At 35.1% G+C, this 18656-nt stretch overlaps 1 protein-coding gene and 1 pseudogene across 1 annotated transcript in view; both read left to right on the top strand.

Moving 5' to 3' along the window:
- LOC145254635 (synaptotagmin-B-like) overlaps positions 1–18656 on the top strand; it is a 768196-nt gene that overhangs the window by 190230 nt on the left and 559310 nt on the right. The window lies entirely within an intron of this gene.
- LOC145255098 (5S ribosomal RNA) lies at positions 17604–17721 on the top strand (annotated as a pseudogene).

Consider the following 18656-nt stretch of genomic DNA (forward strand, 5'->3'; position numbering starts at 1 on the left):
CTCGTCAAGCCAAAATCACTACCAATAATTTCCCACACTCTTTCGCTGTGCCTAAACCTAAACGTAGATTCCACGAGCAGAGCTTCTTTCTTAGAACTGTACGCCTGAGGAACTCTCTTCCGTTGGCCTGCTTCCCAAGTGACTACAATTTGATTGTCTTCAAGTCCAATGTAAACACGTTCTTGATGAACCGTCCCCCTATGTAATCCAACTTACAAAGATCCCACTACCCATGTTAAAAACGCTATAATCATATTGACTATTGTATACCCATTAACCCTTATCCTCGAGTGGCCTCCGGGCCTTAATAAGTGGTGATTCCTGTGTTTGGTGAGTCAGCATGTATCTATTTAACACCAATCGGTCACTAGTTTTTCACCATAAAGTAGTATATAGCTTCATGTATTAAGTGGCTTATTGCCGTGTCTGGAGCTATTTTCCATTGAAAAGATTCTGACCATTTGTACCATTGTTTTTAATTATCTTATATCCTTGCTCATCATCGAACTTGGAATGTCATCGACCATATTCCTCTATGAGCTTTTTGCCTTAATAACACTTATATCATTCGTATAAATAAATATAATGGTTATTTCTGATACCTCATATTAAGTGTTGCACGATTTTCTATATGTTTTTATGTTAGTATGCTGTTCTGCCAGGTTTATGTTTCCGGCAGTGTTTTCATCGCTTAGCGCAAATAAAAAAGGCAAGTATTTCTCACGTTTTTATATGTTTTTGTTCTTAATATATTCTAACGATTGATGATAGGCAGCGCTTGAAATGACAAGGATATTTTTTTTCACCGTTTTGATAAATGAACGGCAAAAAGAATCGAATTAAGCTACGCATTATTCAGTTACGTATTTTTAGCTTTATAATTAAGTTCCCGCGTCAATTATCATTTTTTCTTCATTCGTAATAAAATTGGTTATTTGTTTTAAAAAGAAAAGATAACAGTTATTTCCGTAACGTAATCGTTAATACGTAGGGACCCAACACGTTCTGGATTCCGTCGCAAAGAAACATAAAAAAAGGAAAAACACTTTTGTTTCTTTAATGAAACCGACATTTATTTACAGTCATTTATTTATAGATATTTTCTTGTTGCCCTCGGCCACCATGCGTAACACGTCAATCGCTGCCTTTCTCTGACGCGATTCCCGGTCTCTCGAATCTTTTTTCGAATACCGCTCCCTCGAATCTTCCATTTCTGACGTGATCGCCGATCTTCGCACGCGTTCTTTTTTTTTTTTTAATCTTCTACCTTCTATCTTGCCGTGACGTCATCTCGCAGCCAGCTCAGTCATTTGCATATAGCTGCCACACGCGCATCCACGCTCTGTTACATTTTAAAATAAGTGTTTACCAGGCTTGCGTATTCAACGTGCGAACGCATTGAATTGATATCTTGTTAATGAGAGTTGAGTATATGCGTTGCATGGAGGGGTATGATAGGATTGATGGATAATCTTAGTTTTAAAGACAGACTTTAATCTAATAGCGCCATAACAGCAAGATCATGATAATACGAATGGGTGTGCGCAGAACAGGAGACTTAGATGGTATGGTCACATTAAACTAACTTTAACGGAATGCATAGCCGTCAAGTAAAAATGCATCTTCATAGATTCATTAGTAAAATGTGTTAATGTTTCACGGCATATCGACCTCTTTTGATTTCCAAACTTTTGAGATGAAAATAAACAGCTTGCACTATTTCGATTATTTAAACTACTATCTTGTATCTTATATTCACGATCTTTTGATAAAGAGCGTCCAATTATCCTCATATTCAGATGTGTTGGTATTTCACAACGTTTCAACAACGTTGGTTAAACGCGACTCAATAGGAATGCTGAGCCTTGTAACTGTATCTCCAGTAATAAATGCCTTCCATATATGTGATTGCCTCACTACGTCTTGGCCAACAAATCCTCTGACTGGCTTTGGGTAGGACTGGAACCGCTATCCTGGAACCGCAATGCTTACATGACACTGTAGAAAATTGGTGGAATTTTATGATTTTATGAATTAAATTTTGTGTTCTTATGTGATTTCCTAGTGTTGGGTCCGTACCTAATGGTATCTATAGATTAATACAACAGCGCGTGTGTAACTTTCCGTGTCACGCGTACACACGGGTCGTTTAATTGCTATGTATTTCCATTTCTTGCATTAAATAATTTTACCAAGAATTCTTCATAAGTTTTGGTTTCGGTTTCGATTATAGCTGATAGAACTCAGGTCATATAATTTTTTTAATAAATAATTTTACGTAGAATTCTTTATAGTTTTGGTTTCAGTTTCGAATTTAGCTGATAGCACTTAAGTCATTAATTTTTTTATTAATAATTTTACCAAGAATTCCTCATAAGTTTTGGTTTCAGTTTCGATTATAGCTAATAGCACTTCAGTAATGTCTTATTCAAAAATATTTTTATCAATAATTCTTCATAAGTCTTGATTTTCGGTTTCGATTTTAGTTAATGGCACCTTAGTAATCTATTTTTTATTAATAATATTGTCAAGAATTCTTCATAAGTTTTTGTTTCGGTTTCTATTATAGCCGAAGGATCTCTCTCTCTCTCTCTCTCTCTCTCTCTCTATATATATATATATATATATATATATAATATATATATATATATATATATATATATATATATAGCAAAGTTATCAAATATATATGGCAATTAAGCTATACAGAATATTCCGGGTTTCGTCCACGCTGGGATTCATCAGGATTATGCAAGGAGTTGTGGTAGTCTCGCGTTTTCATATAACACATTCTATTGAGTTTTTAGTTCGACAATCAGTTCTCTAGTTTCAACCGCAGCGTTCCTAATCAGCCAATGAGCAGGCACTTACATGATAGAAGCCCAGTTAAGCTATGGTTCATCCCTTCCTTTGTGTGTGCTATTTTAGCGGGGAGCGTAGATATATAGCGTTCTGGCCTATTTTAAACTAGGTTAAATGTTATATATATATATATATATATATATATATATATATATATATGATAATTTATGTATATGTATGTTTATTTTATTTATTTATTTTCTATTGTTATTGTTAATTTTAAAGTTATTTTATATCGTTATAGTAAAGTTTTATCTATAAACACTGTTGTTCGCTATTTCTCTCCTACAGTTTAATAGATCTTGGGGTTCTTTAAATATAGGATAGCACATGTTTCATGAAGGCATAATCTACATGGATCGTCTAGGTCTCTACATGTGTTTGCTTGTCTTACTATTTTCCATTCGACTACCAGCGATCGTCCGCTTTCTTTGAGTTCCCTGTATTTGTTTGCTAGAGTTGTTTTCATTAGGTGTTTTTTTTTGTTGAATGTACTTCTGTGGTCATAATATCGAGTTTTGAAATCTAAGGAAGCCATACCTACGTAATATTTCTTGTTATTCGGGGTTTCTTTCGCAAATATTGTGGCCTGTTACACGATGCTTTTGGTTAGACATTTATTTTGAAATGGGTAAAATGTCCGGGATCTGCAGTTGCATTGATCTTGTTCATTATTAGTATTTTTATTTTTATTTCTAGTATGGTTGTCGTATCCGGGGTTGGCTTATTATATATATATATATATATTATCTTGAATCGAAACCGAATCCGAAACACACACACACACACACACACACACACACACACACACACACATATATATATATATATATATATATATATATATATATATATGTGTGTGTGTGTGTGTGTGTGTGTGTGTGTGTGTGTGTTTCGGATTCGGTTTCGATTCAAGATAATGAACCCAAGTCATATAGATATATTTTTTATATTTATAATATACAAAAACTCTATATTAATATATACAAAACCTTCAAGAATTAAAATATAATATTTAGGTATATTTTACGACCTGGCTACGCTGGGCGTCCCTATAATGAAAATAGTATTCCGATAAAATAGAGAAATAAAAATAAAAAAATTACAAACCGAGTTATGTGTTCATCAACGTTTCGCCTTTATTTCGAGACTTCTCTGGATGAATGAGATTAAGAAAGCAAAAACACCAGTACAAATATTTGAAAATGGTTCATGTGCAAAGAAACGGAAAACGACGTTGGGAATTTTAAAAAGGGAGAAGCTGGCGTTGTTAAAGAGAAGCAGATTAAAAATCTGCTTAAAAACATATCAACGACTATATGGCATTATTAAAAATCTGCTTTTCTTTAACAACGGCCCTCAAAAAGACCAGACTTAAATGTTATGGATTACTGTGCTTGAAGCTTGTTATTAACAGAGACACAGGACTGTCGACGTTACACACACTCTATTGATGGCTTGAAAACGTGCTTGGCAAGAGCTTGTAATGATATCCCACAAGTTACCCTTCAAGACGCTTTACGAGCTTGGATCTCTAGGTTAAGACGCTGTAGTGAAGGGCACGGACGATATTTTGAGTATATATGAGTATAATATAACATTTGTGTTTGAAAAACTTTGTAAAAATTATTTTTTATTTTAAAAATACATCGTTGTTTGACAAATTTCCCCCTTTTTTATACATAAGTTTGGGATTCGGTTTGATTCAAGCTGATGAACCCAAGTCATATATAGATATATCTTTTATTTTTGATATCACAATTTTATAATATATAAAAATCGGTAAACGTTAACTCTATAATAATATATACGAAATCTGCAAGAAGCAAAATATATTTAAGCATATTTTACGACCTGGCTACGCGGGGCGTCCCTGCTAGCTTAGATAAATACTTTTGCAGCTTTAACAAAAGAGCTACAGAAATATCAGAGCGTCTCCATTTACGCTGAATATCTACAGAATGCCAACATCAACATATTACATATGAAGGGGTACCCTTGTTGAATTTCAGCAGGTCCCGTTAGTTATTATGGACTCACAAGGAGCTTTTACACAGGTCATCAAAGATCTCATTGAATACAGCCTGTGTTGTTCCCTGGAAGCTGAGTGATAGCAAGTCTCCCCAGATTTTCGAATACTCTCCACGTCTTTTGATACGATTTGCAAATATATTTGCATTATTGCAACAGCTGTTTTCCATTGATTTCACGTTGGCAGCGGCCATTGGTCTTTACTGGAATTTGGGTGGCAATAAGCCTCCCCAAGTTCTCTTCGCGTTATACAGTGGAGGTTTGGTCAGTGCGCACTCCTCGGTATTTCCTTCCTCCTTGACTACTTGGCTATTTCGTTTCACTCTTTTTTTTTGGGTGGGGAGTACAGTTGTGGTAATGGGGGAGATAGAGAACTTATTAGTATGCAACGTCAATGTTCTTGGTTCCATATAGCGTTTCATGTTTTTTTTTTCTTCTTTGTAGCAGTGTGTCTGGTCTGCGTTTTGTGTTCGTCTGTGTTAGCCTCCATATTCAAGGATTTTCCTTCATATTTCAGGATCCTTCTTCTCCTCCTCCTCCTCCTTCTCCTCCTCGTCTTCCTCCTCCTCATCATCATCAGCATCATAATCTTTTTCTCCCCTATATCATCATCATCATGATCATCATCATCTTTTTCCCCTATATCATGATCATTTTCTTTTCCCCTATATCATCATCATCATCATCATCATCATCACATCATCATAATCTTTTTCCCCTACATCATCATCATCATCATCATCATCATCATCATCATCATCATCATCATCCCCCTATATCATCATCATCATCATCATCATCATCTTTTCTCCTATATCATCATCATCATCATCATCATCATCATCATCATCATCATCAGCATCATCTTTTCCCCTATATCATCATCATCATCACCATCATCATCATCATCATCATCATCATCATCTTAATAATCATCATCAGCATCATCAACTTATTTAAAGTGGATGAAAATCGATCCACGATTTTCTTTCCAGATCATTTCCTACAATGTCGTTTTCATTCTGTGACTAATCCATAACAGCAATCAACGTGGGACAATATCCGATCTAGATTTAATCAACGCATGAGATGTTCGACATTTTCTTGCAATTATTCCCGCCGCATTCATTGTGTCTATCAAACAAGCCGTTCCCCTTTAATATTCTGATATTTTCACGACGAAATTTAATATCTTCCACAAATTGAAATCATTAGAATGTCTCTATTATATGAAATTCCACATTAGCTTTTAAAATGTTCGGACATATCAGCGAACGTTAACTTTCATCTGTCTCTTCTACGCTACCGACAAAAGTTCTACAAGTTTTGGGATGTGGAGTAATAATTTGTATTATTTCATTATCCATCTTGAGTGTTATTCTTTTAAGGTTTTGACCGATGTACTGTCCGATCTTCTTTAGCTGTGAATTATTGGACTCGGAGATTTGAATGGCATTTCAAAAAGGCCCCTTTATGTCGAATGTTATGAAGTCTTCCGATTTGTCATCAGCCAGAACGGAAGTAAAGGTCACAAGAATGATCAAACCGGAAGTAGCTAAGTAAAAAATAAAGATATCATCCCTTTCAGATATAAAAGTATTTTTCTTTTAAATAACAGGTTTTCACAATTCATTTTAGTTGTATGAAATTACTGTTATTTATTAGTGTAAATATCGACACAAATGTTGTATTTACGTACACACGCACACCGCACGAGCGCGCACAGGCAAACATATATATATATATATATATATATATATATATATATATATATATATATATATATATATATATTGAAATGTTTAAAAAAAAAATAATAATAAAAAAACAATAACAAAAACTTTCGCTGGCGAAGACTACTATTGAGCGTAACCAGTTATACAGTTTTTTTGAAATTTTCATCTCTATTTTTCTCATTATCTACGGAATTTTTTAATTAAACCTATATGAAATATGTTCCTTATTAAATTGTAAAGACTTTCTATTCTGAAAGAAGTTTTTAAACAAAAAATCTAAAAGAGTTATTTTTAAGTTTTTGTTAAACAAATTCAGATTTTCTCATTATTCAGACATGTATGACAAAGAGGGAGTTGCAAAAAGAGTTGTGGTGTGAGGAGAAATACAAACTGAAATAGAGAGAGAATATTCAGACCTGTAATAATACAAAGAGATAATAATAAAAATAAGATAAATACATTTCAAATTGAAGCGTGTACCTTTATTTTTAAAGCCTATAGTAAAAACATTTTGTTTTACAATTTTCATGCCTTGGATGAAATGCTTTTCTAACTTGTATGTATGTATATATATATATATATATATATATATTGATATTCATATTAAAACATCGTTATGTCGAGTACTGTTAAGATTTCATGATGCTCATTCTATATTCTGCCCCAATGATAAAAGACGCCGGCTTAGTTTCCATGAGGGCAGAGTGTTCTCCTTGCGTCTGCCAGCATAGTGATTGTTCATGCACCCTCGTTCGCACTGAGGATTAAATCCTCAACCTCTTAAAGGATAGCGCTTAGAACTGAATTCTACTTAGTACCTTGCGGGTTGTAGTAGGTTCGAAAATATACATCTGAAGAAAGTCAGAGGATTCATCGGCCGAAGAAATCGAGAAATAACTATAAAAACAGTATATATATATATATACACGTATATATATATATATACACACACACGTATATATATATATATATATATATATATATATATATATATATATGATTGCAACGTCTTGTCAGACGAGTGCCATTCCCTCAGACACTTAAAGTCCATGAGTCCAAAAATGACAATTTTTTATTTTTTAGTCTTACCGATGAATTCACACGCTCAAGCAGGCATGACACTGAACATGGTCATTGCGATCAATTATTACATTCTTCCAGCATTTGAAGCCTCCATGCATCACAACTTTTCCATCGCAACAGGACCATTTTTATAGACAAATGCCGGAGGGAGTATCTATACATAGATGATGTTACAGAGTCTGAGCTTTGTACGACAGCTAAATCTCTCTGTCTCGGTTCAAAATGTTGATATCCAGTAACAAGCAAGAGCAAGATAGCCAGCAACAAGTTAAACTGTAGACCAGCTTAATGCGGGTACTGGTCCCCCGCTTTATGTTTTTTTTTAAATCAGAGATTTGCTTCTCCTAGAAAGATTGCCTTCACCACGGCTTACAGGAGCACTCTCCATCCCAACAAACACATACATACACACAAACACACACGGTGCTAGTTGGCCGTTTACCCAGAAAAAGGGTTCATTCGCCCTTTGGAAGGTCTTGTTTTTAATCCTTCAGGGAGTCTAGCCACCCTCCTCACCAAACAAGTCTGGTAGGGGAACCAGTTTAGTCGCCGATGAGCCGACCATGAGACAGGTAATACTGGGTTACATGGTACCAGTAGCATATGACATGACCTGAGATACACACACACACACACACACACACACACACACACACACACACACATATATATATATATATATATATATATATATATATACTTGTGTTTAAGTCGATACTTTTTCATTTTTTTATTTCTGTTTTTCCTTTTGTTTTCTTTTTAACTTCCTCCGCATCTACTCACCAAAAAGAGAAACAAAAAGTAGAAAAAGTCCACTTATCCACAAGTATATATATATATATATATATATATATATATATATATATATGCATATATGTATATATATACATATATATATATTTATATGTATATTTATGTATATATATATGTGTATATATAAGGTCACCATATATATGTGTGTGTCTATATATATGTGTGTGTATATATATGTGTGTGTATATATAAGGTCATCATACATATATATATATATATATATATATATATATATATATATATATATATATAGTAGTGATATTCAGCCCAAAAATGATAAGGAAAAATTAAGATTTTTGCAAGTAAGAATAAACTGCACCCATTTAACAATTACAAGAAGTCTATCCAACAAGCGATATCCATGACAAATAACTCCCTACTTGAGAATTCCTCCTTCAAACTCTCCGGCTAAACATTCACAGGGAATATGAGCAGGAATAGATATATTGAGAACATAGCAGAGGCTGCTGCGAAGAATGTGGGACCCCTCTATCGTGCTAGAAAACTACTCACACCTTAACATATATATATATATATATATATATATATATATATATATATATATATATAATTGAGGTTGCTATCTTTAAAGGTAGTGTAACCAATGAAATATAACGAGGTTAATACAAGAGTGCTCAATACGGAAGTAGAGCAAGTTACATTTTCAATATCAATTTGTCTTTACATAAGCAGTAATTAGTTGCTACACTCCTGAGCACGTTTCGGTCTTCTATTAATGATCAAGGGTTCCACTTCCGAAAATAAGAGTTGTTGCCTAATGAGGTGTCCAATTACTAAATACTAGAAGACTGAAACATGCTCATGACTGTGTAGCAACAAATTACTGCTTCTGTAAAGACAAATTGAATATATATATATATATATATAAATATATAAGGCCACTATATATATATGATTTTCAGAATGTGAGAGATTGTATATAATAAATTCCACAGCCAAGCAGCGTCGCAGCTCAAAAGAGCCATGGCAGTATACGAACCGGAAGTCAAAGACTCAAGTTTCGCCCTCATCACTTAGACACATCCGAACTCAGGATTCGAAACCCGAGCCTCTTGCATCGACAACCAGTCAATAACCCAAGTCAAGGTCTCACAAGTAGGAGTTTTTAACTCGAAAGGACGACGCCATCCAGCAATGCTAATCAAACGAGCAACTTATAATAGGATTTTCAGAATGTGAGAGATTGTATATAATAAATTCCACAGCCAAACAACGTCGCAGCTCACAAGAGCAATGGCAGTCAACGAACCGGAAGTCCAAGACTCGAGTTTCGCCCTTATTTGGGCTCATCAGTTAGACACATCCGAACCCAGGATTCGAAACCCGAGCCTCTTGCATGCGAGGCAAGCACTCTACCCACTGAGCAAACGCCCCGCACACAAGAATTTCTATTAACCAACACAGATCAAGCAAACCGCGCCGAATATATATATATATATATATATATATGTGTGTGTGTGTGTGTGTGTGTGTGTATGTGTGTGTGTGTGTTTATTAGAATGAGAGCGATAAATTGAAGAAAGAAAGCGCTATTTTATTGATTCGATTATTATTGAAATGTTTCGTATGTTTTATGGTGCCTGTCTCTGCATCTCATTTTTCTTGTGTTTCATCGATAATTGTCCACTTTGACATTCACCATATTTGATATAATTGCATTATGCACGTTAGAATTAGCCAAAGTGTGCGCTCTTTAATATGTTTAACAGTCAGCCGACGGTGATTTAGTTTTACAAAAGACGCCATACGAAAAAGAGTGTCACGCCTTTTTTATTGACGCAAACTTAATCAAAATGCATCTCCTGCTAAAGAATAAGAAAACCCCGACTAAGGTTAAAGGATAATTATGTTATGAGAGAAAAGAAATAGATACTCGTAAATATTAACAGAAACCGGATAAATTAACAGAAAAATGTTTATCTTCTCTTCTTCTCTATATAAATAAAATAAACTCGTTTTTTCTCTATATAAATAAAATGAACTCGTTTTTCCCGTGTGAGTTTGACCTTAATAGGATTAAAAATCACGACATTACATTCAAATGCAATGTCCCCACACTTCAGCACAGAATGTGAGGTGTGTTATAGGCCTTCTGCCCTTACAGTTCCTTGATATTCGTACATTTCTATATTTTTACCGGTGAGAGTTCACTGCCACAATCGGTTAGAATCAATGGAAGTGGTAAAATCTTTTCTCTCTATTCGATTTATACTCCACCCACGAACACTTAGCACCGCTGCAGATACGTACACAGCGGAATATACGAGGAAGACCGGTTTGAGTTCTTAGTTGCTTAAAAAATATGGATTGGCATTTTACATTCCAGTTATTATGTGGGTTACTTGTGCTATTTTATAAATTTCTTCTTTTTTCTTCCCTATATATTTTTTCTCTTTCTGTGTGTGTGTGGGGTTGCGATTCGAAGGATTACTTAAACGAAACGAACTAACATTGGATTCCAGTTTATACAAGAAACTTTAACAGCGTTCTTCAAATCTTGCACCGATTAGTCGTTTTAATATTTTAATTACTGTCTTTATACTTATATTATGTGTGCACTGAGTTCATACGTGATACTAGCGGGGGGAGCTGACTTCCTATTTTCGGATTAGTTCCTTATTCATTATTGATTTCTATACATTTCAGTTCTAAGAGTTTCATTAGCACAATTACTACTACGCTATCAATATTGGAATCAGGCGACATTCAAATTGGTTACCAGACACAACAAAGAAAACAATATAAAAAAAGAAACGAAAATAAACCAAAATTAAAAAAAAAAAAACACGGCCACTTTTCTGGTTTTATTTATTCATTTTTTTTCTTTTTCATTAAAACAAAGAAAAATAACTAAATAAAATCTAATAAACATATTTTCATTATGTTTTATATTGGTTTATATTGGAGGAGATGATATATCAAATCGTGTCATGTGTTATCTAGTGAATGTAAAATATTGTTCTTTTAACAGACAAATAATAAACATATAAATCGTATGTATGTTGTGTAGCGGGGACGGCGTGATATTGACGTGTAAACTGAATCATGTTGTATCAGACTTCTCACACGGGATATTTTTACAGTTCATAGGTAAGAAGAATGATATATGCTTCATACATTTTTTTCTTGAAGAGTTCTTCTGTATCTTCTCACTGCTCCGTGACGAACCATGAAACGATCAGCACCATTTTATTGTGACACCTGCTCTTATTTGTGAAACCATTAAAACAATTCTTTATATTTTTATAATATACGTTTATTACAGCTGTCTCAAATGGTTTTCACAGGAACTGCAGTTTGTCTACATTTTCTATTCTCACAGCTCGCTCCCTAGCTGTCTGTCCACCCGTCCGTCATTTATGTGGGGCTGCCCCCACACATGGTCTTTGCTTGCAGTATCTGCCAGAAAAGATAGTACTATCTTGGCCAAAAGGACAAGAAATGTTGTATTTATTTGCTTTCCCACCGAGTAAATTAGGCACAAGGCCTATTTTTAATGTGAGGCGTGAAGGGGAAATGAGGACCAACTCCCCGGGGAGTAGGGGAGCTGAATAGTAACAATTGGTATGAAGGGTTGCCCCTACATTGACCAAGAGACCTTGGTCAATGTAGGCTGCCGCCACATATGGTCTTTGCTTGCAGTATCTGCCGGAACAGGTACTACACTTTTATCTTGGCCAAAAGTCACAGAAAAGCTGTATTTATTTGCTCCCCCACCGAGCAAATTAGGCACAAGGCCGATTTTTTATGTAAGGAGTGAAGGGGAAATGGAAACCACCTCCCCGGGGAGTAGGGGAGCTGAATAGTGACAGTTTGTATGAAGGGTTGCCCCTACATTGACCAAGGTCACATGGCCTTTGCTTGCAGTATCTGCCGGAACATATACTACACTTTGAGCTTGGCCAAAAGGTCAAGAAAAGCTTAAAAAGCTAAGAACGGCAGCTATTAACAACAGACTTTCGATCTTAACCAAAAAGGCCAAGCACAAAATGTTACGGACAGACCGATAGCCTGACCGACCGACAGAGAGACCGACTTACAGACTGTCGAACCGACGGAGTGACTAATACAGTCGCTTGCACGCGACTAAAAATTAAGAAACAAATAAGATATTCGTAATTGCCTCTAATAATCTAGGCATTGTTTTTACATTTTTATAGAGAACCAAACGGCGTTAGTTCAAATTCAACTTCATAAATTTCATATCATGGCTATTCCCCTGATCCGGCAAAACATCATCTCACATAAATAGAGACCCTTTTATGGCATAGTATTTAATGACATTTGAAAACGCTTTCAAATAGGGGACCTTAAAGTTCCATAGGAATCCCAAAGTACGGATTTTTGCCGATATTATAAAGCTTGACAAGTAGTTTCAATTAGCGGGGGAGGGGGGGGGGCTTTACCGTGTTATAAAATACGCTTAAATATGATATTTTAATTTGTCTAAATTTCGTATATATTATCATAAGGGATGTGACAACAGCATATTCTTTTATTGTTTTGACTCTTGAGTATATATCCGACACAGTGAGACAGTTAATCAACCGAGAACAATATGATTCTATGTTAAAGCATATACGATATCAACAGATACACACTCGAGAGTAAAAACAATGAAAGGAATATGTTGTTGTCCTAGCCCTTATTATAATAGATTTGTGATTTCAAGAGTGAAAAAAAAAGTTAGAATCGAAGCCGAAAGCAACCCGCTAGCATACAAAGCTGATGACGTTACCACTGTATCAACTTGACACACATAGGAAATGGTTAAAAAAATTAAAAATTAAAATTAAACTAAGATAAATGTATGAAAATGTATAACGATTTTTCTCAATTTTGACCCATATATATATATATATATATATATATATATATATATATATATATATATATATATATATAAAGCTGAATGTCTCCGTGTGTGTCTGGCCACGAATAGGCTCCTATATAGTTGACTATTATAGAAAACTGATCACATATAATGATAGATGTATCGAGACACAGGAATGGGTATGCTTGATCTGGCATAATGATGATTCATTAAAATTGTGGGGTCTACGTACACGCCTGGTCCACAAAGTATGGAAATAAAAAAAATTAAAAAATTAAAAAAACTTTTACAAGTGTTTTTGATATAGATGTACATGATAATACTTTGATAAGTATGTTTTAACTTAAATAGGGATGATATAATAAAAGTGTGGGGTCTGCGTTCGCGCCTGGCCTCTATAGAATGGAAATAAGCACACACTTTATTAAAGACTTTTCATATATATCTGCGTAAGTATATTATGATAATTATGTTTCAGTCTGAAGAAATATTGTCTAATAAAATTATGGGGTGTTCATTCGCGCCTGACCTCCATAGAATGGAAATATGTCACAAAATGTAACTAGGTTTTTTAGTAAAGATCCACAGAATATTGTGATAAGTGTTTCAGTGTGAACAGGTCTGGTATAATAAATGATGGGGTTTATCTATTTTATTTTTACTTTCATCATATTTTGTTTTGGTTTTGATACCCCCTAAATTCGAAGCTATCTCTTTACAACCCTTCCTTTTCATAACCTACCATACTTTCATAAATCAGAGTCCATTTTCTGCAGGCTGTTTTTAAACCCAGTTGACGACGAGTACTTTTGCTACTATATATATATATATATATATATATATATATATATATATATATATATAAACAATTGCTCATTGATTTTTACCTTGACAGACAAACGGAGTTAACTTCTTAAAGAGTAAATAAAGTGCCCATAAAAGCATATGCGTAGATTGTATCTATGTATTTAGCGATGACGCTTATATTGTAGTAATCCGAAGATTCTGTTGTTGGCATTGGTTTCCCTGAAATTTTTCTAGTCCGAATTCTTTTGAGAAAGACTTTGTGGATAACGGAAGGGACCACGTGAAGGTTGCCAACATCCTAAGTGAAAGTGATTTTTTTGTGGAACGAACCAGATTCGAAGATGAGACATCCAGGTCGTCAGTTTGCGTCGTTTACAAATAGGCAACCGTCACATATTCTCTTAAGCATTACACTGATAAATGAAACAAAACTGTGACAAAAGAACCGTAAACCCGACTTATCTATCGACTTACATGACCTAAAGCTTGACAATGCTTTTACCTCTCTAAAAATTTAACAGATAAAAGTGCAATGCTTTTTTATTTTCTTCCTTTGAAGATTGTAATGCTGGGTATGGGGCAGCCAAACCAGCTGCCAACATTGCCCCGCTTTTTTTATTGAAACCAACCGAGAGCTCTTTTTAGTATCCTCGCTGTTCCCTTAAGTGCAATTGTCTGAATCTCTTTTGCACTTGGTTCACCAGGAATATTAGTTAGGTAGGACTTCAGGTTCTTCTTCATAAGTCGTGTGGCACCTATGATAACTGGTATGATCGATATCCCCTTTAGGTTCCAGTTTCTTTTCATATCATACATGAGACCTTGGTATTTGGTCTGTTTCTCTCTTTCAGCTCTGTTAAGACCGCCATCATTAGGAACACCCACTTGTATGCGAGCGCATATGTATCAATAATGGAAAATGAATGCTTATAATTCTGCCAATATCAGCATCAGTTCGACACACATTCACATATCTCCAGCGCCAAAATATGTGTCTGCATAAGTATTGAAGCCTTGAAGGGAAGCAACAATAATAATTTAATGCAGAAACATTACGAACCCACGTGTGACGCTATGCAATTCTTCTTTGTGCGTCCATTTTGTTCGATTCCCATATTTTCTTCTATTTTCTAGATTTTTATGGATCTAATTATTTTTATCTGAAAAGATATTAATCGAAACCACTTAAAAATATGCTTAGGCCGGATTGCCAAAATCGTTTATTTTGTGAACGCTATTCACATTTAATTTAATTTATAAAATAATTTAAGAGATATAAAAGATCTTATTTATGGGGAAATATATTTTCTTTTTCTTTATTTTCAGAAATCTTATTAACTTAGTTACAATCGCGTAGATACTTAAAAAAATATATTGGTAATTGATTTTGACGGACATTTTTAAGACAGTAGGGGTGTGGGTTGAGACGCATATAACATGCGATCCTCATATCCGCACCAATTCGAACTGGTGCATCTGTTACTAGTCTCTTACTCCTGGAAGGGTTCCAAAAAAGTGTCCAACCAGATAGGTCTCGAAATGTCATCTAAACTTCAACGTCAGTCCAATCGACGAAACCACTGCATCCACCTGCCTGTTTTACAAGGATTTTAATAATGGATGCTCGTACGAACTACAAGCCCTTGTACTCCTCATACGTAAATACTCCTGACAAGCAGCAAAGTCGCACCCCTACATTCCTAGTTGTAAGAAAGCCTTCAACTCTAGTAGTTTTTTCCCTAAAACTTTTAGACTTTTGAATTCTATTCCGGGTTCCTGCTTCGCCAACTGTACTGGCATGCAGAAGTTCAAGTTTAATGTAAAAAGACGTCTTGCTGCTCAAATCCCTACATTGTATCCCTGTAACTTATGTCCCAGATAGTAGCCATCTACATCAAAGGTCAAAGTGGCACTATGTTTTGTTTGAGTTGAAAATTAAATATTAAAAAAAAAAGAGAAACAATGTTTGGGATAATAAACCATGGATTTGTTAATGAATTTAAAAATTCTATTCGCTTTTCAACCCTATTTGGCACAGATGAAAATAAGTCTACTGACTTGTTCATCAAGATTGGCTCATTAATTTCCAACAGTTTTTAAAGACCTGGAAAATAGGATATATGTAAGTAGTTCTCAGGCGACATAAATTTGAACAAATGCACTGAGGACAATGCCAAGGTCGTGGAAAAGAAGTTGGACTATCACTTTAATCCAATATATAAAAGGCTATATGTATGTATGTCTGTCTCCATGTTATATCTTCTCCGAAACTACAAGTCGCAGATCGGCGCTAGGGGCACCAAATGATTGGGGTTTTAACGGAGCGTCCTTTTATAAGTCATAAGCCGATTAAAATAGTTTTTAAAGGGGTCAAAAATTGGTCAAAATTGAAAAAAATAATCGTTATACATTTGGTACATTCATCTTAGTTTATTTTAAATTTTAATTTAATTCTAATATCTGTCTCTCTCTATATTTTTAAACTCTTTCTCCACCAGCCTTAATCTAAAACTAAAAGTTGAACAGCGGCACTAGGAGTCTCAAATGATTTGGTTTTTATAGACCGTTCTTTTTATAGGTCTTTGGCCGGTTAAGATAGTTTTTAAGAGATAAAAAATGGATCCAAATTAAAAAAAAAAATACTTATACATTTTGTACATCTCCCGTAGTTTATTCTTAAATTTACATTTTTAATCAGTTCATATGCGTGTCATGTTAGTAACGTCACCAGCTTTAAATGTTACAATTTTGCTTCCAGTTTCAATTCTAGCTGATGGCACCCAAATACTTTTTTTTACTTTTAAAATCACGACTCTATAATAATATATACGAAATATGAACAAATTAAAATATCATATTTAAGCGTATTTAAAGACCGGGCTAAGCCGGATGCTTCCTCTGCTCTTGCTAAAAGAAAAGGTTATATGTCTATCTGTCTGTCTATCTGTCTTACTATTTTTAAACTTTATCTCCCCCGAAACTAAAAGTCGCAGTTCGGCGGTATGAGCCTCACATGATTAGGTTTATTAGTACCGTTCTTTAATGTGTCTTTAGTCGATTAAAATAGTTTTTAAGGGGTAAAAATAGGTCACAAATCGAAAAAAAAAATCCTTTTAGTTTATTTCTATTTTTTAATTTTTAATCAGTTCATATGCGTGTCACGTTCGTACAGTTGTAACGTCAACGACTTTGAATGGTACGGGCTCGGTTTCGATTCTAGCCGATTGCACCTAATTGCATTTTTTTCCCTTTTGAAATTACGATTCTATAATAATATATACGAAATATGGACGAATTAAAATATCATATTTAAGCGTATCTTACAACTGGGCAAGACCCACCTAGTTATAAAATAATACTAGCAACTCACAGTATTCGATATCATTTAGGTAGATTAACCAATCACTAGCCTCTTTGTATACGGCATAATCATGTTGACACACCGGTTCCCGTTTGATCACCAAGGTTAAGCAACGTTGAGCCTGGTCAATACTAAAATGTGTGAATATTTGGGAATACCAGGTGCTGTATGTGCTCTCCGCTTATCGCAACATAATTTTAGATGATCCTCGATTTTTCTTTGTCCCTGGAATCAAGCAGTGCCGATTCAGGAGATTAGAGGCGTGGTTGTGGATTACGCAACAATTGCCACACAATTACATGCACAGCATTACTGAATGGATTACCGTGTGGGAATTCCAGATATGAGCTAATCGCTTATCTCAGCGTTGTTTCTCGCCGTCCTGGACTTCTGCTTGCTATTGGACTCAAGCGGTGCCGATTCTGAAGAGATGTGGTCGTGGGTTGCGGAAACTTTGCCTCATAATTACACACACAACCTTACTAAATGGGTGACCATGTGGGAATTTCAGGTGTTATATGTGCTATCAGCTTATCTCAGCGTTGTTTCTCGTCGTCCTGGGCTTCTGCTTGTCACTGGACTCAAGCGGTGCGGATTCAAGAGAGTTGGAGATTGCGTAACCCTTGCCTCGAAATTACACGGGAAGCTACTTTTACAGCGGGTATCCTTTGTCTCTTGAGACTGAATTGAGTCATCGATCGATCGAAACTCTTTTTTTTCGGCAAGGTCCAAACAAGTCTCAAATATAATAGGCGCCGCACTGTCAACCAACTACACCTCTCTGTCCCATCACAGCAATTTCGCATCCTCTTCCTGATTTTTGCAAGTACCTTATTTCTATGTGCTTAAACAAACAATTAGCACTGATTCCCCTTCGACGTTAATACCCCTGACATACCCGACTAGAGTAAAACGCTATGGCTTCAGTATAGCCGTTCACTGATGCCGGAGAATCTTCAACCCTAAAAGTTTCTTTCCTCCAACTGCTAGACTTTAGAATACCTCCTTATTGTATCTTGCTGCAACCTCTGCACATCGTGGCAATGTTTCACATCCTTGCCTGTTTTACAAGTGCATAAATGGAATGTGCTCCGATGAACTCGTAGAA

This window comes from Euprymna scolopes, chromosome 30, assembly GCF_053919585.1.
Source record: "Euprymna scolopes isolate OS-2025 chromosome 30, ASM5391958v1, whole genome shotgun sequence".
Taxonomy (NCBI): domain Eukaryota; kingdom Metazoa; phylum Mollusca; class Cephalopoda; order Sepiida; family Sepiolidae; genus Euprymna; species Euprymna scolopes.